This window comes from Hemiscyllium ocellatum, chromosome 20, assembly GCF_020745735.1.
Source record: "Hemiscyllium ocellatum isolate sHemOce1 chromosome 20, sHemOce1.pat.X.cur, whole genome shotgun sequence".
Classification (NCBI taxonomy): Eukaryota; Metazoa; Chordata; class Chondrichthyes; order Orectolobiformes; family Hemiscylliidae; genus Hemiscyllium; species Hemiscyllium ocellatum.
In genome coordinates this window covers 40,764,879-40,790,635 of record NC_083420.1, presented here as the reverse complement: position 1 = coordinate 40,790,635, position 25,757 = coordinate 40,764,879, and positions in this window count along the sequence as shown.

Genomic DNA, 25,757 nt, shown 5'->3' with positions numbered 1-25,757 from the left:
GCTTATGTCCAGCTTTGTAAAGGAGTAGCCCCCCCGCCCCACCCCCCGCTAACTTTGTGTGGAAATCCTCTATGCGATGGATCAGGTATTTATCTAACTGTTTAAAATCCCCACAGAGGTGAACAGAGCAATCAGGCTTCACAATTGGTACAATCGGTGCTGCGTATTCTGCAAACTGCACTGGTTTGATGATTCCTTTGTTCTCCAGTCTCCTGATTTCTGCCTCTACTTTTGCCCACAAGGCAAATGACACCAGGTAGATCTTGCAAAATCTTGGAATTGCTTCTTGGTGAACATGCAAAGTGGCTTTAGCCCCTTTGATAGTCCCAAACTCTTCCTGAAATACTCCCAGTTATTTCATTAGGACTTCGCTGAGGCAGCCATTTTCTAATCGAAAACTATTGAGCCAATTCATGTGAATCTTTCTTAACCAATTCCGCCCCCATAGGCTTGGGCCCAAACCTTTTACTACCATCAGTGGTAACTGCACTAACTGTTTCTCATATGTCATAACCTTAATCTGCAATGGTTCCCCAGTGTTTGTTTTCAGTCATGCTGAGATCTTGTGCAAACTTAAGGGTTGGAGACCCAGGCATATCTTGTCAAAGACAGATTCAGCAACCACAGATACAGCTGCACTGGTATCGACCTCCATAGGAACTGGGTGACCAGCTAACCAAACATTAATTTTAATTGGTTCTGATTTGGATATTATTAAGCAATTTAGTTGTCCCAATCCACATGTAGGGGGACTTTCTAAGGTATGCAGTCTCCTGAGGACCAGCCTTTGAGTTTTCTCACTCAAGTTAAGCCTTGTAGGACTCCTTTGCTGCTTCGATTCCGCATACTGGCAGCAACTACAATGGCTTGCTGACCCACATCCTGAAGAATGTTTTAGCCACGTGGCCGAGGCTCAGCTTTGTTGTGGGGTTCTGCTGTGGGCCAGCCTAGGGCCCCTCTGCTCAGGATATGACTTGCCTGAGGCTCTGCTATTGCCTACACTCAAGTGGTGTTCCCAAGCTCAGTCAGACAGGTGAGGGTGTCCACTCCTATTGGTTGCACTGTAGCTGCCATGCTCCACTTTCCACTTTTTCTAATGTCAATGCCAGTTGTAGTGCCTGTTTGAAGTCCAGTTAGGCTCCAGCTAGTAGGTGCTTCTGTAAGGTTACGTCATTAATCCTACATACCAATTGGTCTCTCAGGATTTCATTCAGTGTTAACCCAAAATCACATGACACTGACAGTCATCTCAACCTCGTCAAAAATCCCAATACAGATTCCCCTGGTTCTCTAACAGCCAAATAAAACCAATAGCATCTCAGAATTAAAGGAGGCTTGGCGTCATAATATTCCTTAACCAACTCTGTCAAGTCTTGCAAGGTTTCAGTGAATGGTGCCTCTGGGAACATTAAGATCCCTTGTAACTGATAGGGTCAGCAAGTAGTCAGAAGGATTACTCGTTGCTTTTCATCTGCCCCAATGTCATTTGCCTGGAAAAAGTATCACATTCTTTCCATATGCTAGGCCTAGTCTTCAATAGCAGGATCAAATGAGTCTAGCTTCTCAAAGAAAGGCATGATGCTAGAAACACTTACCCCAACTCTAAGATGACTGTTGCAAGCAAATGTTCTTCAGGCGCATCTTGTTTTCTCCCATTGCCACTGAAGTAACTGCACAGAGGCTGGTATCCCATCATCAAGTCACCCTTTATTTACTTGTGCACAGGGGCATTAGTCACCTGAACTGTGGGGATTCTAATGTCCTGGTTATATTAGTTAGCCAGGGATTTCCTGATTCAGTATTTCAATGCAGTATTCATATTCAAGACAAGTACAAACTGAAATTGGATACCATAGTACAATTCTGTTATTGCAGATGTATCTTAGACTTCACTGACATGTTGAATATCAATGATGGAATTTTAGAAATATCTTTGATATTGCTCCTCTATTGGCTGTTTTTCACTTGCTGCTCTGAGAATTGCAGTGCACTTTGGGTTTCTCTCCAAGCACTTGAATCTTTGCACATTTTAGTCCAATGTCTTCTTGTAGAACATGGCTGGCATATGTTACAAAATGTTGGACACTGTTGTGATGAATGGGACAAGCCATGCTTCATTCAAAATTTGAACTTTTTATTGACAATATTGACGATTGGAGTAGTTATTGTTAAGTCAAGCACCTGAAGAAGCTGCTGGTCTGCAACAATGCCTTTGAGTTTGTGTCTGACATTCAACAGGACATTGGTGGTCTATCCTTTGGATTTGTCTGGAAGTGCTTTTCTGAAGGGTTTAATGTGTGTAGAGACAATGACCTGGTCTATAAGTATCTCAGCTAAGTCTGCTTTAGTGAAATCACGTTCCATCCTTTTGTGTAAAAACCTGCCAATAAATTTATCATTTGTTTCATCTGGCTGTTTCCAGTATGACATGAAATTAAATCTGTATCTCCTTTCTTAAATGCTTCTTTTGTGGCTTTTGAGTTGTCTTTCGCAAGACAAGATAGCAAAATTGACCAAAGTTGGGACAGAGATAGGACCCACAAAATGTGATGAATAGTTTCCCCTAGGACTCTGCCTGTGCTCATTGAACATTGATGGAGTGGAGCCACACTGTATTGTCTAAAGTTAGCTCATTGAGGAGTCCAATTGCAAACCTGGTGGCAAGACCACATACAAAGCACTGGATCACCAGAGAATCTAGGAATATTTCTTCTTTAACAAAGATAAGTACTTGTAAATATTGGTGCTGAAAATAAGATTGCTGCACTTCTGAACCGATTAGGTGATTATTGTTCTGGAGGATTGGTTGTAAACTTCAACTCTGAACTCACACAGATGATTAGTGATGGTTAGGAAATGTCTTCATAATTGCCGCAGCTGTTACCACCTCTTAGTGTCAACCAGCTGACATAACCAGCTGGTTTCTGGGTAAAACACCACTGCAAGTATGAAGTTCTTTCAGTATTGCTAAAGCAAAATCCTAGAATTCCACCAACAAATGGCGTTGTGAATCTGCATAAGTAGTTCAAGAAGGCACCTCATCACCATCTTCTCAAGGGCACTTAGGGATGGGCAACAAATGCTGGCCCAACCAGTGATGCCCACATCACACATGTGAATAAAAAATATCAATCCCTTACTGTGCCAGGGTATTTTTTTCTGTAAGACAATAATTAGATGTATGTATTAAGTATCATGCATTATCAAATCTAATCAAGCCTAGAGTACATGTCTAAAGCAAGATATTATTTAAGAGTATACTTGCATATCTTGTATAAGCGTGCTTTGATTAAGGATGTTAAAAGTTTGCATGAAGTAGGATAAATGCTGCTGGACATCTCTAATCTAAACGCTATTTTAGTATTCCTGATAATCTGCTGTGCTCCTTTCTTTCTTTGTGATTCTAAAACTTGGAAACACATTTCACTCATAGCTTTATCCTCAACAGGGCAGCCTAACAGCTATTTTTTTCTACTTTGTTTGAGTGTACAGCTGTGAAGGATGGGCACAAGTGATTTTATCCAACTTCCAAAAATGGTATTAATATATATAAATGACACACTCATCATTACATATCTAATTCTTTAAAAAGAGGATAGCTGAGAAGGGGAATGAGAAGCTGCTGATAGTTTACGCTTGGTGCATTAGGGCTTTCTCAGAGAGCCAGGAGATTATAACATTTCCTAACATATTGGAGAGGATCTTCTGCCTTTCATGTATGACTCTTTAACCAGCTTCCCAGTAGAGAAAATTGGCAACTGTGCTAAGGAAAAAGATGCATATCCACTTCATCTGACTGTCTAAGGCATGGCACAACACAATTAGTTATTTATCCATCACAACATTTTTGACTTGGTCTTAAAATCTTTACAGAGCTGCAAAAAATCCCTGAGAACAACTATGTAACCTTTGCCAAGCATTAGTCATAGCTGCTGTAACTGGGAAAGAATCAGAACTCCTGCTCTTTCTCTCTTGTCTATTCTGTCTAACAAGATTCCAATGACAATTTTGAAAGCCAATAAAAATACCATAACTAAGCTATAAATGTCCTTGTTAAGAACCATTTTGCATTATGAAAAGAACATTTATCGTATTGGCTTTGCTGTTTTTAATTCCTGAATTAGTTGTTTATCTGTAGTGAGAAAATAAAGGACATTCAGATCATAGGGTGCTGAGATAGAGTGAGGCATACAAGGTTACACCTGCATAGGAGGTGCTCAAAGCAAGCTCAACATTAGAAAGACCAACTTGAAGTTAGAGGCCCATTCATCAGTCTAATAACAACAGGGAAGAAGCTGTTCTTGAACCTATTCGTGGGTGTATTCCAACTTCTGTATTTTCTGCCTGATGGAAATGGAAGAGAGCATTACCACAGTGGGAGGGGTCATTGATGATGTTGACATCCTTTCTGCAGTAACAGGAAATATAAATGGAGACGTGGATTGGAGGTTGGCTTTTGTGATGGTCTTGGCTGCACACCAAACTTTCTGTAGTTTCTTACCTGACCTTCACCTGAACTGGAATGGATCCAATATCCTTGTTAGGAGTTTTGGAAATGCTGTAGGGAGATTTAAACTGATTTGACAGGGGATGGGTCAAAGTGCAGATGTAAATTTGGGAGCAGGATCCAATCAGGGATAGTAGGAATGCTCAGACAGTCTAATGGCAGGATAAGGCATATGAGAGGTCTAGAAAGCTAAATCATCTATTTTAATGAAAGTAGCTTGATTGGTAAGGCTGAATAACTTAGAGCATTGATCAGTAGGTGGGAATATGATATTGTTGGAATCACTGAGACATGGTTGAAGAAAAGACAGAACTGACAGTTCACCATTCCAGGGTATAGAAGTTTAAGGCATGATAATGGGAGAAGTAAGAGAGGTGGGGCATTAGATTATTGATAACCCATCACTACAGTAATAAATGAGGATATCCTAGAAGGGTTTTCAAATGTGGCCATCTGGGTAGAGCTTAGAAATACAAAACGGGTAATTGTCCTGCTGGGATTATACTACAAGCTTCTCAGCTGTCAGAGGGAGATAAAGGAGCAGGTATGTAAGCAAATCACAGAAAGATGTGAGAGAAACAGAGTTATAGTTGTAGGGAACTTCAACTTTGCTGTTATTAACTGGGATATTCTTGGTGTGAAAGAATCAAGTGGGGTATAATTTTTAAAGTCCATCCAAGAAAGCTTTTACACCGTTACATAGAAGTTCCTACTAGAGATAGGACAGTGGTAGACCTAATCCTAGAGAATTAAGCTAGTTGAGTAGTTGAAGTTTCAGTGGTAAGTATTTTGGGGATAGTGATCTTAACTCTATAAGTTTCAAAGTCACTAAAGAAAGGAATAAAGATGGTGCAGAAATTGTGTCTCAGGGAAGGCTGCTCTCATGAGACAGAATCTGGCAAATGTAGACTGGGAGCAGCTACTTGCAGGTAAGTCCACATCTGATAAGTTGAGTCTTTCAAAAGTAGGGTAGTGAGAATTCAGGGCCAGTGTTTTCCGCTAAAGTGAAGGGCAAGGTTAGCAAGGCCAGGGAACCCTGGATAATAAATGAGAGTTTAACAATGAGAAAGAGTGTGTTAGGTACGGTGTATTAAAACCAGAGGAGGCCTTTCTAAAGCATAGAGAGTGCAGGAGGTTGCTTAAAAAGGCAATTAGGAGGGCAAAGAGGGATATGAAATACCTCTGACAGATGAGATCAAGGAAAATCCTCAAGACTTTTTATGAGTGTATTAAGAGTAAGAGGATTGCCTGGGAAAGAGTGACAGACATTAGAGACCAAGGGGCAACCTGTACATAGACCCACTGGTTGGGGTGAGGTCTGAAATGAACACTTCTCACTTGATTTCACAGAGGAGAAAGAAATTGTAACCAGGACTCTTAGTTGGGATGGTGAGGTTCCAAAGTACATTAACATTAATAAGAAGCAAGTATGAGATATTTTAGTGGGTATATAGGTGCATAACCCCCCACAGCCTGATGAGATGTATCTCTGGCTGCTGTGGGAGGCAAGGGAGGAGATTGCTGGAGTCCTCGCTGATATATTTAACACTTCATTGGCCACAGGCAGATTGCCAAACGACTGGAGTATAGCTAATATGTTCACTTATTCAAGAAGGGCAACGGGGATAGTCCAAGTAACTAAAGACCAGTTAGTCTTATGTCAGTAGGAGGGAAATTATTGGAAAAAATTCTGAAGGGCAGGACTAATCAATGCTTGAAAGACAGGGATTGAACAGGGATAGACAGCAAAGATTTGTTTGAGGGAAATCCCATCTGATTAATTTGTGTCTTCTGAAAAGGTGACTAAATATATTGGTAGTGCAGTTGATGTAGTTTAAAGCCTTTGACAAGATCTCACATGGAAGACTGTTCAGCATAGACATGTTTCTATGCTGTATGAACTCTGACTCTCTAACGTGATTGCCCTTAAGCAGTCCTTATTTGATGACTTAAGAGCCTCCATTGGAAGTAGGGTGGGAGTGTCTAGAGCTTCCTAACTAGAGCTGAACTCTGGCAGAAGTGAGAAGGCAGTGGAGTTTGGGTATGCCACCACCCACACCTAATTAAGTGCTGTTCCCTTCTCTATGTTCATCACCATTGGGAGCAAAGGACTCTGCCCAAAGGGACCAAATGTCAGCATACAGCAGAGGGGGGCTTTCCAGCAACAGACTGGGGTTCATCAAAACTTCTGTTATCTCCCTTTCTCCTGGGTCATGGATTCTCCTCGATAATTAAAATCTGGCAACCATGGCCACACTTATCTTTCCATTAACATCTGCAGTTAGCACCTGCATTTTAAGGTGCATGTGCAGTCTCCTTCCTACAGTGAAAACACCAATCTTTCTTAATGGGTTGACAATATACCCATGACTGCATCACCAGACTAATGCCATTTGCAGGTTTGTTGATGACACCACCATAGACGGTCGAATCTCAGATGGTGATGAAACATACTACAGAAGACCTGGAAAAATGGTACACTGAGAACAACCTAACTCTCAATGCTGACAAAACCAAGGAATACATTATTGACTTTTGGTGGGATGTTACTCCTGCCCCCCTACACATTAACAGCACAGAGGTGGAACGAGTGGAAAGTATCAAGCTCCTGGGAATGGTCATCCATAACAAGCTTTCTTGGACTCGTCATGTGGACGGACTGGTTACAAAGGCCAAACAACGCCTCTTCTTTCTCAGACAGCTGAGAAAATTTGGTATGATGGTGAATACCCTTACCAACTTTTATAGGTGCGCCATCAAGAGCATTCTGTCTGGATGTATCACTACCTAGTATGGCAACTGTCTCATTCAAGATTGGAGACATTACACAGAGTGGTGAACTCGACCCGGGCAATCACAAAGGCCAATTCCCATCTTTAGAATCCATCTACCAGGCCCGCTGTCAAGGAAAGGTGGCCAGCGTTCTCAAAGATCCATCCCATCCTGGCAATGTTTTTCAACAAACTGTACCATCAAGGAGAAGGTACAGAAGCCTGAACACATGCACCAGCTGGTTTCGAAACAGTTTCAACTCTATTGTTGTTAGAATACTGAATGGGGTCTTAGCATTCGCCTGTACCTGTGTTTTTGTTTTTGCCACTGTTTACCTACTATTTGCTTATCTATGCTACTTAACTCTGTGATCTGTCCGTATTGCTCACAAAACAAAGCTTTTCACTGTGCCTCAGTACACGTGACAATAAATTCAATTCAATTCAATCTGCCCAAAGCTGTGGGCAGTCTAATGTCCTTCCCACCTTAAGAACCTGGCTGTTTTCCCTAAGTAGGCAGAGTTCCTGGGAATGGACTTTTAATTGACTGTCTTGAGGAACATGACACATGGGTAAGATCACATACCACCAGAATCATGGTTGGTCTGTAAACCATGGTCTGTAAATAGTTTTGAAGGAGGAAACCCCAGTTAGACCATAAGAAGAGCATAAGAAATAGGAACTGGAGTAGGCCTTGAACCTGCTCCACCATTCAATAGGATCATTGGTGTTCCAACATTCCCAACTTCCACTTTCCTACCCTTTCCCCATTACCCTTGAGTCCCTGATGTTCAAGAATCTATCTATCTCAGCCTTAAATATACACAAGGACTGCCTCACAGCTCTATGTGGCAAGGAGTTCCAACGACTCACAGCCCTTGAAGAGAACAAATTTCTTCTTACCTCAGCCTTAAATTGGCACCCCCTTTATCATGAGATTTTATGTCCTCTAATCCTATACTCTTCCATGAGGGGAAACATCCTCTCAGCATTTACCCTGTTAAGGCCCTTAAGAATCCTTTAAGTTTCAATGAGATCCCCTCTCATTCCTTCCAACTCCAATGAGTAGAGTCCAAACCTGTTTAATCTTAAGACAAAATCTCCATACAGGTGTTCATCCTAGTGAATCTTGTCTGAATAGCCTCCAATGAAATAATTTCTTAAATAAGGGGACCAGAACTGTTCACAGTATTCCAAATGTAGTCTCCCCAGCACCTTGTATAGTTGTAATCAGACTTCCCTATTCTTATATTCCTACCCCCTTGAAATGAGGACCAACATTCCATTAGGCTTCCTGATTACCTGCTGGGCTTGTGTGCTGGCTCTCTGTGGTTTATGCACAAATACCACCAAGTCTTTTCGTGTTGCAGATCTCTGCAGTTTTTTTCCAATTAAATAATACTTTGTTCTTCTGTTCTTCTGTTCTCCCATCCAAAATGAACAACTGCATATTTTCCCACATTACATTCCATTTGCCAACTTTTAATGCACTTACTTAACCTATCAATATCTCTCTGTCAGCTGTTTGTATTCCTTTTGCAATCTGCCTTTCCAACTATTTTAGTTTAGCCGACAAACTTGACTATAGTACATTTGCTTCCTTCCTTAGAGTCATTAATATATATTGTAAACAATTGTGGGCCCAATACTGATCCCCATGCAACTCCACTGGTCATAGGTCACCATACTAAAAAGGACAGCTAATCCCCACTTGTTGTTTCCCACCCATGAATCAATTCTCTATCCATGCCAATATACTGCCTCCAATACTATCTGTTATCATATGACTTAAACCTTTGTGAGGTACCTTGTCGAACGCCTTCTGGAAGTCCAAATACAACTCATCTTTTTCATTTAGAGTTCCTTGGAAAAGTCGAAGAGTGTGGTGCTGCATCAGAGGTGTAGGAGAATTGACATTTCGAACATAAGCCCTTCATCAGGAATGAAACGTCAAAACGTCGATCCTCCTGCTCCTCAGATGCTGCCTGACTGGCTGTGCTTTTCTAGCACCACACTCTTCGACTCTGATCTCCAGCATCTGCAGTCCTCATTTTCTTCTAGTTCCTTGTAAAAGTCTAATAAATTAGTCAGACACAATTTCTCTTTCATGAAACAATGCTGACTCTGCATTTACTGTTGATCTGAATATATCCGTTGATCTTGCCTTTATTTTTCCTTTGTCTTTCTCGCTGTTCTCTCTCTCCCTTCTATATTTATCCCTTTCCCTTTTTTTTGAGCTTTCTACTTATATGCCTTTTCTTTCTCCCAATTTGTCCCACCTTTTACACTCTTTCTCACTCTGTGTTTTCCCTCCATCTCACTCATTCTCTTCACACTTCTTTCTCTCCTTTTTCTCTACCCTCACCCCTTCCTGTTTTCTCCCCTTCCTGCCTCACTTACTTACCTTCTCTACTGGAAGATGTGTTAGATTATTGGAATTCCAATTTGCAAAAGGTTTCTCCAAACATGCATGTTATTTGCAATTTTCACTTGAATATTGCATCTATTAGCTAAAAAATCTTGGAACGAGCTTGCTATATTTATGTTCAAATACCAAAGCATTGAGAACTTGTTTAAATTGTCAAACAAAGTGGGGTGGAGGTGAGATTAAAGTTTTGGTGTAGAATTCCAGCAAGTTTGAACAATGTAGGAGACATGAAATTTTTATTTGATTTATCTGTTCATAGCATTGTTCCAGGAAAAAATGGAAAGATTAAAGGATAGTATAGAATTCCAGTTTTGAGCTTCCAGTGAAGTATAATTTTAAGTGGAAGATAATTTTTTTTGAGTCTTATTTTATGCAGGGAGGAGAACAAATACATAGGATGTTGCAACTGAAATTTAGAAGGAAAAAACAATACGGAGGTGTGGAACAATGGCCATGGTAGTATTGAAAGTGAAAGAAAGGAAAGATGTAACTGGAAGATTGGAGTCAGAGTCATGAGGTGAAATGATTGTTCAGTACATTGTGTGGTTTACGTTGTCATTCAATGGGCTAATCATAGCCTCCAAGTTGCTGAACGTGAGACATTAGCCACTAAGTCAGTGGTAACGAGTTTTGGCGGACTATTTGAGGTTAGACCAGCCACTACAGTTTTCTTGGGCACACAGCCAAGAGTCTTATTTTAATCTTTATGTTCTAAATTTAATTTACAGTCTGCTGAACATTTAATAACATTTTTCTCTTCCTTTTATGAATGTTTCATAATCATGTTTGACACTAGCCAACTCCATCATACTGCTGTAACAGCACAGATGTTGAGGAAATTAAAAAAAAGGTGCTTATTAAGAGCTGGTGTTTTGCTAACTTTTAACTGACAGCTAATATTAAATATTAAATACACATTAAGCAACTTTATCTTTTGATTACACTACTTTACCTAATGAGTGGAGTCTATTTCTGAAACAATGCAAAATCATTTCTGTGTTCTACACTAGGTTCACTCTTTGTCTCCTTCTTCACATTCATTGGGTGTTTGAATTTAGATATTAGATTTAGAAATTGGACCAAAATTGATCTGAAAAAAGATTACTGGTGACATTTGTTATTGCATTTTGACATCAACTGTAAAAATGGCAATGATTGACCATGATGGATACAATAGATCAACTGGTTCTTTTCTGTGCTTCAATTTTATATGTTTGTAAGTGTATTCTCTCCTATGGCACTGAACAACACAGATTAGGAATAACCCAAGTTTGATCTCCTGTTAGTGCTATTAGAGTACATCCATTAGTCATAGTTTCTTCCCCAAAGTCTAGGAATGCTATCTGCCTGTCCAGGGCTTAAAAAGCCTTGTTTGAGCATTGAATTATGACAGGACTGAATCTGATCCTGTTGTCCCAGGATGGAACAACCAGCAAAAACGTCCTGGAAAAGATGGTACAGTCTAACCTGAAGTCACAGAGATTTCTAAGACATGAATATAATGAGGGAGACATTGTGTGTCCTACAAGCTAAAATTCATGTTTGACTGAGAGTATCTAGACTTATGCAAGGAAACATACTTGCAAAGTTTAACAGTGAGCCGCTGCATAATTCTTCCAATGTATGTGGGCTAGAGAAAGATAAGAATGTGGGGTTGGATTTTACCTGCTGTTCGGTGATGGGCTGGGAGGTAGAAAGTAGCACAAGAAGGCATCAGGTGGTATGTTCAATGTTTTTCTGCCCATACCATTTTACTGGAAAAGGTAGCAGACTAACTGATTGCTGAGAGCCTAACTGTTCCAATTAGGAGTACAATAAAGGGCTTCATCCACAGGCACTTTACAAACATGGGGACAGCTGGGTGTCACACGTGCAGACAGAATATGAACATGAGCATGTTTTTGGTGGATCGTCCTTTATTGCCATTCTTTGACCAAAATAGAGACCCCCAACTCCATCCCATCCACCTGATTGATGGCAATGACCACCCCTTCGTCAGCAGCAGGTCCACTTGCCTTGAGAAAATGTCATCCCTGTTGGCAGGGTCTGACCTGCCCCTGACATCTTCACATCCCAGTCTCTTGGAGCCACCAGTTCTTGGGAGTGCATTGACACAATTAATATGGATGCAGAACTCAGAAGCAGCCATTTATTTGGCAAAGTGCTGCTCACTAAAGCAGGATTTGCCCCTGATTTCAGCTATGGTGGCAGAACTTCTACAGTCTCTGCAAAATTCTGGGTCCAGTGTTAAATGGGCTCATGTGGGGCAACATTAATCACCTTGGATTGTACAGGCTTGCCTGGGATTGAGTTAAAGTGAAATCTAGCTTTTGTGTGTTTCAGTTGCATGGGAATTATGCAACATCCTATTGGTTGAAATTGCCCTAAGCATTTTGAACGCCTTACATTCAAAAATGGACAAAAAGCAATCAAGCTGTGTCTGACCATTTGAATTTGTCCCACAATGGGATACAGTGAATCATTAAACTAATACTCCACAATTTCAGCCAATTAACATTACCTCATTCTTGACCTAATTACTCATCAATGACTGACATATTGATTGTGAAAATATTTTGGGATACAAGACATTCTTTTCTTATGTTGATTAGAACTCATCTCTGCCTGAGAAGTTCTTGGGCTAGTCCCATTTGTGACATAAATTGCTTTGTTTGAATGACTTTTCTTGAGTTACCCATGCTTCTAACTACAGAACTGATACAACTCCTATCAAGGTCAGAAGTACCCTGTATGTCTGTGACAAAAGGTAAGCAATCCCTCCTCATCTTTCCTTATCTCTCTCCAGTTCTATATACTGCATCTGGGGCAGCACAGTGGCTCCGTGATTAGCATTGCTACCTCACAGTGCCTGAGACCTGGGTTCGATTCCAACCTCAGTGACTATCTGTGTGGAGTAGTGCACGTTCTTCCTGTGTCTTTGTGGGTTTCCACAAGATGATCTGGTTTCCTTCCACAATCCAAAGATGTGCAGCTTAGGTGAATTGCCATGCTAAATTGCCCACAGTGTTCAGAGATGTGTAGGTTAGGTGCATTTGTCAAGGGAAAATGTAGGATAGTAGGGAAATGAATCTGGGCGGGTTACTCTTCAGAGGATCAATGTGGACTTGTTGGGCCGAAGGGTCAGTTTCTACACTGTATAGGGATTCTATCTCTGATATTGTTGATAATCTTGGTGAAAGTTTGGTGCTTCAAACATTTACTTATGGTCAATACAGCTGCAGATACATAAATGTTCTTGTGTTCTATTGAACTCAATAGAACTGATTATCAGACAGGCATATAACAGATGGCTGATTTTATACTGCTTATTATATAGTCAGCAAGATGAATTTCTAACCCATTGTATTAGAAGCAAGATCTTGTGACACAGTGATTGGCATTCCTGCCTCTGAGCTAGAAGCACCAAGTTCATATCCCTTTTCAAGACTTGTTGGCCACAGAGAGTATATTCACAATGTATGCCTACAGAAAGAGGAGGGAAGCCACTTGATCAGCCATGCTTGATGTGGTGTGATGTCCCTCCAGTGACAGGCTGACACCATGTTCCAGGAAACTCGAGCTAGAGAAAGAGGCATAGCTCTTGTTCATCTGCTCACATGCCACACAGCACCAGAACAAACTGAGAAAGAGAGGTGTTGGGGTGCTAGAATGGAGACTTGACCTTATTAAATAAATTATTGATTAAAACCAGATCAGTTTCTGGAGTAATGTTTACTTGGTTTGATTTGAATCAGGCTCTATTGATATCAGTCATACAGTTTTTTATTCATTGCTGCGTTTCTGACTAAGACGAGAATCATCTTCTTAACATTTAATTAGTGAAGAATTGGCAGTAAGAAATAAGCATTGCCACCACAGTTTCCAAATCAAACTTATTTCCAGGTAACTGTTTCACTGCCAAATAAATAAAATCAATATAATAAAGTGGTTACAACTCAGAAGTTGGTCCTTCAGTTTATCCCTGTCCAAGCCAACGCTACAAGAGCAACTTACCTAGTCTCACTTCCTTGCCTTTTCCCCATAATCCAGAGAAGTTTTCCCCTTAAATAATGATCTAATTTTCTTTTGAAAATCATGGGAATGATTCTGTCATCACCACACTTTCAGTCAGTGTATTCAAAATCTGAATGCTGTAGCTTCTTTTGCCAATCATTTAGCATTGCTTTCTCCATATCTACTCTGTCCAGCATCCTCATGATTTCTCACAGCTCCATCAAATATCTTTGTAATCAATTCTCCACCAAGACACCAAAGTAACTAAAATTCCTCATTCCTCGAACCAGTTTTATAAATCTTTTCTTCACCCTCTCTCATGGCTTCACATCTTTCTGAAAGTGTGGTGCCTAGAACTAGACACAATACTTAGAACAGCTTTATCATAGCTTCCATATCTTTATACTCTGTGGCCCTATTTATAAAATCCAGAATCTTGCATGTTTTCTCAACCCTCCTACCACCTTCAATGAATTGTGTACATACATATCCAGGCCTCTACTCCTGCACTCCCATTAAAATTGTACACTTTATTGACTTACATCAACTCTCATTACTTTTCCTATTGAATGAATGACTTCATGCCTCTCTGCCTTAAATTTTATTTACTACTTGTCAAGCTATTCCATTTGCCCCCATTTATGTCTTCTTGAAGTTTAACACTAACTTCCTTACAGTTCGCAATACTCTCAAGTTTTGTTTTTGTCATTCCTACATTTTAAATTTGAGTCTTGTACAGAAAGGCGTGCGTCATTAATATAAATCGGAAAGAACAGGGCCTTGAATACCATGTCCAGAAAATCCACGATACATCTTCCTCCACACCGAAAAACAACTATTTTCCACTATTGTCTGCTTCCTTTGTACCTGTGCAGGTACTGTATCTTTTATTCCATCAGCTCCAACTGCTGAAACATCTGTTGTAACACAATTTATCAACTGCCTTTTGGAATTCCATGCACTGCATTACTCCTCTCTAGTGCCTCATCAAAAAGCTAAAGGAAGTTAGTTAAACACAATTTGTTTTCAACAAATCCGTGCTGGCCAACTGCTTGTTAATTTTGTCCTGAATTCATGTTTCTATGAGCTTTTCCTATTGCTGTTGTTAAATTGGCTGATCTTTAGTTGCTGGACCTATCCATATTTTTCTTGAAATGGCTGTTGCTGTTCCATTGCAATCCAGAAAATTCTCTGCAACTTCGATAGGACTAGAGTGCAAATTCTGTTTTGAGCATTGCTTCCTCTTTAGTAAGTGTTTGTATTTCATATGAAATGGAAGGCTTTGTTAGCAATATCCTGCAGTAGAAAATTAATTTATTTCTAAATTAGGCACTGAAAGACAGGAAGCAATGAAAGTTATGAAGAAACTTTGCAAAAGGACAAAGTCCAGAATATTTTGGTACAACATCAGTGTTTAAAAAGTTACAAAAAATTACTAAAAATGGACTTGCACAGAAAGAGAGTAGAAACCTGGAACTCTTCCACCTAAAAACTGTTATGTATGCTGGCAATCAACTGAAATTTTCAAGATTTAAATCAATAAACTTTGTTTGTTTGGATAGTATTAAGAATTGTGGTGCAATGACAGACAAAAGATGTTAAGGTTCAGATCAACAAAAATTAACTGATTCACAGAACAGACTCAAGGGACTGAATTTCTCTCTCCTGTTTCTATGGGATGTCATGGTTAAATGTTAGAGATCTGAGGTGACTAACTGAAAATCAATATTTGCTGACCTGTAAAAGATGAAAATCTGCAAATTATGTACTAGCTTAAGTAAAAAGATGCATATTGAAAAGCTGTAAATTCCACACAATTCATTAAAGAACATGTTCCACATATCACCCCCACTTCTATTTAATTCTGGTTTGGCTGAAAAATGGTTCTGCAGCTTAAGCATGTGACTAGGGGTTAACCAGTATAAACCCAAGACTCTTCTCCCACTAAAGCCAACTGATGTGGGACTGTTGGGTTTTGAGCTGGAAATGTGCTGCATAGAAATGGAGTACGACTGAGGAGATACATAATTTAAAGATCTCACACTCTATACTAACCAAGCAACACTTCAAATTACTGTGCAAAAGTACCACTGCACCACCTCCCTTCTCATCAAGTCAGAGGGGAAAAGATTGTTTTATTCATTTGTGGGATTGACCAGCATTTATTGCCGGTCTCTCGTTAACTTGACAAGGTGGTGGTGAGCTACCTTCTTGAACTGCTGCAGTCCACCTGGTGTTGGTTGATCCACAAGTATGTTAGGGAAGGAAATTCAGGATTTTGACCCAGTGATAGTGAAGGAACAGCGCAATATTTACAATTCAGAAAAGTGAGTGGCCTGGAGGGGAAATTGCAGTGTTTGATAATGTTCAGAAGAACATTGAAAGACATTATAAAATAATGGGTACAGTTCTAAATGGGTGCAAGAGCAGAGGGACCTTGGTGTATATGTGATAGATCAACGAAGATGGCAGACAGGTAGAGACAACACTTATTAAAATGTACAGTGTTCTCAACTTTATTAATAGGGGCATAGAGTACAAGAACAGGGAAGTGATGTTTAACTTGTAAAAGTTAACTTGTAACAGGATGTACAAGACACTTGTTAGACCTTAGCAGAAGTATTGTGTATAGTTGTGGGTGCATATCATAGGAAAAATGTGAATGCTTTGGAGAGAATGCAGAAGCGACTAATAAGAATGGTTCCAGGAATGATAAATTTCAAATATAAAGCTAGAGTGAAATAATTGGCACTGTTCTCCTCGGAGAAAAGGAAAGACTTGACAGAGGTTTTCAAAATCTTCAGTGGGCTAAATAAAGTAGACAGGGAGAGGCTGGTCCCACTTGTGAAAAAAAATTAGGGGGCATAGATTTTAAGTGATGTGCAACTAAAGTAAGGGTAATGTGAAAAAATATCTTTCAAAACAGCAAGTTTTTATGGTGTGGAATGAACTGCATGGAAATATGGTGAAGACAGGTTCAATTGAGGCATTGAAGAGGGTGTTGCATGATTATTTCGATAGAAATATTTGTAAGGGAAATGTGGAAAAGGCAGGAGATTGGCAGTAGGTAATAAAATTGGGGCAGAGTCAAGAGTATGGCACAGGAAAAGTGCAACGGGTCAGACAGCACTTGAGTAATAGGAGAGTCGATATTTCAGGCAAAAAGCCCTTCCTCAGGAATAGAACTTGGGCAGGCAGTTGGGCAAAAAGCCTGCTTCTGCATTGTAAGAATTCTGTGGTTCTGTTATTTGTTCCTGCTATTTGGGATCCAGCTGCCATATTAGCTGGTTGGGTTGTGTGGTGTTAGGTATGTGTAAAACTAATGCATTCTAGCACATGCAAGGGGTGCCTATATCTTCAGAGGATGTTGTGCAGGCCACATAAACTGCAGATGATGACATAGATTTCCCCGAGAAACAATGGTATTATGCAAATAGATTTCATGCCGATAAACTTCAGCACAGTACCTCTCATAGTCCAATGATGTTTCTGATAACCAGAATTTCTTCCTAAAGTATTGGAAACTAAATATTTTTGACACTGTTCTCACAGCAACATTTATGAGGACTACCCATTTTCCAAGTTCAGTGATCCCTGTATTTAATATTGATTTGCAGAGTGTTACCAAACACTCTGGTAAAATGGCACATATCCTGACCTGCATTAGAGATTTAAAGATTAATGGAATAAATCTAGCTATTTTATGAATAACTATTAATCTGAAGCACAATGAGTCCTTAAAGATCAAAAGTAAAATACTGTGGATGCTGGAAATCTGAAATAAAAATATAAAATGCTGGAAGCTGTTCAGTAACCGAGTTGATAACATTTCATCAGAACTAGAGCAAGTTAAATTCATAGATTTTAAAATTCTTTTCCGAATACATGTAGCTATCCCTACACCTTAAGGATTGCATCAGTCTGAATGCTAGTATCAGTTTTATTGTAACCTTGTATTATAACTGATTTTAATCCCTTTTTTTTGCATAACTATTCAGATAAATAATTCAGACCCTGAGGAAATCTCCAATGCTTTGGAACACACAAGTAGGAATATGGAAACAGGAGTAAGCCATTCAACCTGTCTGCTCGGTCACTCAGTTAGATCATGGCTGGTCATCTACTTTACTCAGTATTGTAGAACTTTACAGAGAGTTCCAGACTTCGGCTAATTGCACGTAGGAAGTTCAAACTTCCCAGATAATTACCATGTAGTCATTGTCGCAGGACTTCTAAAGGGGAGACTGGAAAATGTGGCAATTATTTATAGACAAACAGACTAACAATGAGTGTGAGAAAATGTCTAGAGCATGCAAAATAAGAATCATTATCAATATCTGCTGTCAGAGAAAGCAGAAGTATGATCGAAAGATGCTAAAGTCAATATTGAAGTTGAAAAGCTGTTCCGTGCTGGATTAAAAGATGCAGCATTTCTTCTAAAAGTGACATTGTGTTTCATTGGAACAGCATCAGAGACCCAGAATACAAAATCAGAATGGGTGTGTAATGGAGATGTATTGTGGCTTAAGGCTCATAATAGGTCAACTGTCACTCATAAGCATGACTTTAGGTCAGGCAAAAGGATCTCTCTAAGTTAATGCATCAACATTTGGTTTCTTGGTGGCCACATTCTGTTGATTCCCAAACATTTTGTGAAAGTTGGTCACCTAAGCAAATAGAATCAATCTTCTTGCTGTGATAAGATATCCATTTTTTGGAAGGTATGTTTCAAAGTCCTGCTTTCAAATTCCTCGGCATCATGATCAGCATACATGTTAACTCCAAGATACAGTGATTTCTAAGTAAACTCAATGATACATATCAATAATATCAAACATATTTCTTAAATGCAGTGGTGAATATTCATGCTTCTAGAATTAATTAATGATTTGCACTGTGTTTATGTGAGACACATCCAAACAGTGACCAACGGAGCCGCTAAGTAAGATTGGTTTCCAGACAATGCTGTTTACAAAGTAAAGTTTACAGAATAATGAGAAACATGGATAGATAGAACGGACAGTAGAGTCTTTCTCCCTGGGTAGAAAGCACAATTACTAGGTGACATAAGTTTGAGCTAAAAGGAGATGTGAGTTTTTTGCACCGAGGGTGGTGAGTGCCTGGAATGCATTGCCAGAGAGGTGGTGAAAGTGGATTTAAGAGGCATCTTGACAGATATATAAGCAGGCAGGGAATAGAGGGACATGGACACATGGAAGCAAAAGGTTTTTGGTTTTGAAAGACACCATGTATTGGTGCAGTCTTGGCCTGCCCTCTGTACTGTTCTTTTCTCAATTTATCTGAATATCTAAAAGCATTAGAAGTATGCTATGCAGTTTACCAGTTGTGTTTCTCAGTAAATTCATGTAAATTCTTGGTGTTAAGTTATACACTCTTACAGCTGTGTGCATTAAAGGAATTGATTCATCAGAATTCTAGTTGCACTGGCCATTCTAATAGTCTGACTCTTTTTACCATTTTATTTTTAGAACCTATAGCTAATACCATTCCCTTCATTTTTGCAATCAAGATGTAACATAAGAAAATAACTACACTGTACATAGACATAATATTAAACACTTATTTATTACAAATAGATAAGATACTAACATATTTACCCATTATAAGTGTGTATAAATCTGGCATATGCACCCATTATAAATTAACTTAACTTGAGCAATATATCAAATTGTAAATATTTGCAATTGTGCTCCACATATCTGTCCTATTTGGGTATGATTTGGAGATGCTGGTGTTGGACTGGGGCTTACAAAGTTAAAAATCACACAACACCAGGTTATAGTCCAACAGGTTACTTCAGTTACATCACACTGTTAAGATTAGATTACTTACAGTGTGGAAACAGGCCCTTCGGCCCAACAAGTCCACACCGACCCGCCGAAGCGCATCCCACCCATACCCCTACATTTACCCCTTACCTAACACTACGGGCAATTTAGCGTGGCCAATTCACCTGACCCGCACATCTTTGGACTGTGGGAGGAAACCGGAGCACCCGGAGGAAACCCACGCAGACACGGGGAGAACGTGCAAACTCCACACAGTCAGTCGCCTGAGTCGGGAATTGAACCCTGCTATAAAGTCTGTGTCTTACAAGCTTATTCTCCACAACCACCTGATGAAGGAGCAGCACTCCGAAAACTAGTGCTTCCAAATAAACCTGTTGGACTAGAACCTGGCGTTGTGTGATTTTTAACTATTTGGATATGATTCTGCACAGGTAAGGACTTCACAGAATCTCAGAAATGTTATGGCACAGAAGAAGACTACTTGGACCATCAAATCTGCACCAAATAAGCAGAATGACTTAGTGCCATTCTTCTATCTTTTTCCTATACTGTTACATATTGGTCCTATTTAAATAATCATTCAATACTTTCTTAAATGCCTCAATGGAACCTGGCTCCAGTGCATTTTCAGGCATTGCAGTCCAATTCCAAACCCATCATATGAAAATGTTTTTCTCTTGCATTTGTTTCTTTTGCCATTTGTGTTAAATCCATATCCTCTCATTCTTGACATCTTTACGAATGGGAACAGTTTTTCTCTATGTCCTTATTACTTTCCTCATGTTTTTGAAAATGTCTATCAGATCTCCCTCTTAGCTTTGTTTTCTCCAAAGAGAACAGTCTCAACCTCTCCAATCTATCCTCAGAACTAAAATTTCTCTTCTCTGAAATCATTCTTGTAAATCTCTTTTGCATTCTTTTCATACATTCACATCCTTTCTCTCATGTGATATCCACAACTGGACGCAATATTCTAGTTGAGATCTAACAAGTGTCTAATTGTAAAAGTACTGCATCACTTCCTAACTCTTGTATGCTACACAACTATTAATAAAGCTGATGACACTGTAAGCTTTATTAACTGCTCTCTCCACCTGTCCTGCCACTTTCAATGATCTGTGTGCATATCCACCCAGGTCCTTCTGCTCCTACACCCACTTTGGAATTGTACCCACTTTTTATATTGTCTGTCCATATTCTTCTACCAAAATATATAACCTTGCACTTCTATACATGGAATTTCATCTGCCACTAACCAACTTGCCAATGTCCTTTCAAATTCGAAACTGTCATCTTCAAAGGTTTACATGCTTCCAAGCTTTGTATCATCTGCAAACTTTGAAATTGTCTCCTGCACACCAAATTTAGATTATCATTATTTGTCAGAAAAACAAAGGGGTCTCAATACTGACCCCTGAGGAACTTCACTATAAACCTTTCTCCAGCCTGAAAAATATCCATTGACCATTATTCTTTAGTTCCTAACATTTAGCTAATTTCATATCCATGTTGCTACAGTCCCTTTTATTCCATGAGTTGTAAATTCTCTCACAAGTCTGTTGGATGGTACAATATTGAAATACTTTTGAAAGTCTGTATACACTACTTCAACAGCATTACCTTCATTGAGCCTTTCTATTATCTCATCAAACAACTTCTTAAAGTTCGAGAAACACAATTTTCCCATTAGAAATCCATGCAGGCTCTTCCTAATTAACCCAACTTTTCCATGTTAACATGAACTTAATCCCACATAATTACTTCTGAAATGTTTCCCAGCACAGAACTGATCTATAAATGCTGAATCTATTCTGACACACTTTTTTGAATAAGGATGTAATGTTTGCAATTGTTCAGTTGTTTGGCACAACCCCCATGTCTAAGGAAGACTGAAAGATTACGGTCAGGATGCCTGCAATCTTCACCCTCACTTCCTTCAACATCCTTGGATGCATTTCATCCAGTCCTGGTGCTTTGTCAACTTTCAGTACCAACAATATATCCAATACTTCTTCCTTATCGATTTTGCATCTTTTTATTGACAGAGTTTCCTCTTCCATCACCATGGCCGGGTAGCATCTCTGCCTGTTTCGTAAAGACAGATGCAAAGTTTGATTTAATAGTTCAACATTGCCATCAGCCTCCATATGTAAATCTTCTTTTTGGTCCGTTATTGCTTCCACTCATCCTTTTATGAGGTTCTGCTTGTTGATTTTCTACCTACTTCCTTAACTTCTGATTGCAGAATCCCATCCTTTTCTTGCCTAAGTCATGGTACCAACATGGACAATGACGTCAGGCTATTCACGCTCCCCAAGAAGAAGCTCCTGTAGCCACCCTGTGACATCCTTCACACTGACACCAGATAGGCAACATGCTATGCTGGATCACATCTACAACCACTAATTAATGAATCCCCTATTTCTATTGCTCTTTCTTTCTTCTTCCTTCCTTCCAGTTGCTCATAATGCTACAAATGTGGCTCTGACTGCACTCCCTTGAGAAATCAGCATCCTTGTCAGCTTCCAAAATGGAAAATTGACATATGAGCAGGATGCTAGGGGACTCTTGCACTACCTGCCTACTTCTCTTGGACCACCTGGTAGTCATTTATTCCCTTTCTGCCTCTAGGCCACTAAGATGCCATATGACTGCCTCCCTGAACCAACTCAACACATGAAATGTGATCTTATTGAAACATAAATGGACTCGAGTATCATCCATGTTAACTAAATATCTCTCACTGACTCTCCATGGCTCCTCATAATACCATGCAGACTCACCCAGTTTCCATTATGGATAGACCTTAGGGATCTTGTCAAAAAAAACAAAATAAACTTGTAAAAGCCTAAGAGAACTCTCACTCAACATATTTGATGGTGAAAAATATGTCCGTCATGAAACCCATTCAAACTTTGAAATCCCTGGTCTTTTTAAGCTATCAATCAAGCTGTGAAGTTAGAATGCCCACACTTGGATAATTAGCACTTTTGAAATTCATCCACGGTTTCATAATGACAATAAAAGTAGTTAATCTAAAATTTTATTCAAAAAAGGTGAGAGTCAGAACATCAGGGAACTTTTAGGCCATTTAGCCTTACAGTTGTCGATGGAACATTATTATAAATTATCATTATGAAGGTAACAGCAGAAAATCATAATAAGATCAGGCAAAGCCAACAGGAATTTTGAAAGGGAAGTTGTTTTCAACTAATTTGTTAAGAGAGTTTGAGAGAGTAATGAACAATCTGGATAAAGAGGAACCTGTAGTTATGGTGTTGGAGCAAATTACTGCAGATGCTGGAATCTGTACTGAAAACAATAATTCATCTAGACTCGAAATGTTAACTTGCTGTTTCTCCATGATACTGTCTGACCCGCTGTGATCGCCAGCAATTGTTGTTTTCAGTGCAGTTATAGTGTACTTGGATTTCCAAAAAGATCTAAAAGACCTTATACCTTGCTTTTAATGAACTTAGATCTTGGCTTCAGTTTGTTCTTTCTGTCATTCACTCCACGATATGATATTTACACAGAATAATTCCATGACAATCACAAATTCAGCTGAAAAATAGTCTACATTATCACATCTGATTCATTGTCTCTGTATTAAACAAAGCTGCAACTTTTCTAGAATTTCTATGACCGTTCTATTCATTACAGCTGAGTAATAATATTAACATGCACATTCCTTCAACAACATGCAGAAACATTTCCAACCAGTGACCTTTCTAATTATTAAGCTTCGCGTGTATTGTCCTTCACAGTTCATTTAATTTAATTTCACTTCATTTTGGGTAACACAGCAAATTTTAGGTTAGTATCTACAGATCTCCTTTGGTAGGATTTGAACCTAGTGATTGGAGTATAAGGAACAATAAAATAATCTAATACTCTAGTCCAAAGTATAAACCATCATACAATCCTTACGGAGAGGAAGTCCTAATTGCCACACTGAAGATGCTTTCCATTGTGTTCTGTGGCATCACCACAGTGAAAAGGAATAATGTCAGATAAAATCTAGCAGCTCAAAACAGGACATCTATGAGTTACTATGGGCCATGAACAATACCAGAGTTGTATTCAACCAGAACTTGTAACCTCTTGATTAGTATAACTCTCACTGCCTTTATTATCAAACCAAAGCACTTATCTTATTCAGTGATAAGCACAGGAGAGCAGGTTGAGAGGTACTGAACATATCTAAAATGAGACTGCACTTGGTGAAGTACAGCACATAGCAATATGTGTATTTTATATGCATCTAATAGATCTAAGTCAATCCACAAGCAATGCGCTTATATCAAAGCTGTGCAGTCCTGCCACATTTAACCCTGAATTGTGGGGCACAAGTAAAATCAAACTGGACTAGAAATCTCTCTGAATAAAGATTGAAGTGTCTGCAACATCTTTGACCAATAATGCAGATTGACTGATCCATCCTGACCTCTTCTTGAGGTCCCATGCATTATACATAACAATTCAATTCACTCTACCAGTAATCAAGAAAATGTTAAATACATTAAATATTGTATAGGTAATGAGTCTTAACAATATTTCAGCTGTAATAATGAAGACCCATGCTGTAGAACTAGCCCCTAGCCAATCTACTCCAGTACAGCTACAACACTGGCATGTTTCCACAGGTTGATTGCCGAAGTTGATCCAGTCTATAAGAAGCAGGATAAACTTAATCCAGCCAATTGTCTGAAATGTAAACACTGGTAGGGGATTATTTGGCCTAATGTTTTTGCTAAATATTTGACATAATTTTATATAATTTAGAATGTAAATATCATTCAAGTTGAAATCTTCCCTTTTTTTCTCAGCCTGTCTAAGTTATGGATAAATTAATGAAATGCCCTTGGATAATTGTCAAGTTAATATAATTGACACTATGCTGATGACTGCTATTCGGATGCTGAATTGATTTTCTTTCTGTCAAAGACCTAATACCTTAACGGCCCAAAAATGCCTCTAAAATACATTCATCTATGTCACGAAACAAGTCCAAATGGTAAAATAAAAACAAAAAGCTGGAAATGGTAGAAATCTGAAATATAAACAGCATGTGCTGGAGAAACTCACTATCAAAGCAGCATCTGTCAAGAGAGAACAGAGTTAACATTTCAAGTACAGTGACTGTTCATCAGAACTTATTTGGATATTGGATATGATCCTGTGTTGATTCTATCTGGAGGATAAACCATAAATTAGGGAGTGAAGTGCGATTTTAATTCTAAATCCTTCTAATTGATCTTCTACTCTTTCAATGCTGCAACTGAAATGTAGCATTGAAATTGCCCTGAATTGTGTATTATTCTGTTGGTGATATGTGCAAACCAGAGCTGGGCGTACAATTATCTTCATTTTTTATTTTATACCATTTACAGTTATTCTACATGACTTGCCTGTGAATATTCGTCTGTGAGTGAGAATGAGAGTGGGAGTGTGAGTGGGTTGTGATGCTCCTTTCAGCATGAAAGCTGCCGGGTTCATTGGCAATGCTTTATCTTATTAAAAATAAACAATTGATTAGCTTCTGGAGACAATTAGTACTAGTGGAACCACTGGGCAGTGTGAGTCAGCACTTTGAGGCATGGAGGAAAAGTGACTCAGCATCTTGAGGAGGAGGGGCAGTCAGCATCTTGATGGGGTGTTAGGGGGCAGCACCTCATCAAGATAGTGATCAGTACCTTGAGCGAGGAGAGGAACGTGATTCAGTACCTTGAGAAGGAGTGAATTATGTCATCACCTCAAGGGGGAGGGGAGTGTGAGTCAGCAACTTAAGGGGAAAGTGGCTCAGTATGTTGTGGCTGAGGCACGATGAGTCAGCACTTTAAGGTGGAGGGTGGTGTGAATCAGTACTTTGAGTAACAGTCAGTCCCATGAGGGAAAGGTGAGTCATTACCTTAAGACAGAGGGCATAGGTGTGTCAGGTAAGGTATCAGTCATCACCTTGAGGAAAAGTGGAGCATGAGTCAGTACATTGAGAAGGAAAAGGGATGAGTCAGCACATTGAGAGGAGTTCGTGCAGTCAGTACCTTGAGAGGAAATGAGTTAATATCTTGAGAGGGAAAGGTGAGAGCCAGCACCTTAAAGGAGCTGGGAATGAGTCAGCACCTTGAGAGGTAGGGAACCATTGATGAGTCAATACCTTGAGGAAGAATGGATAGAAACAAGCACCTTGAGGGGGAAGAAGGATGAGCTAGCATCTTAAGGGAAGA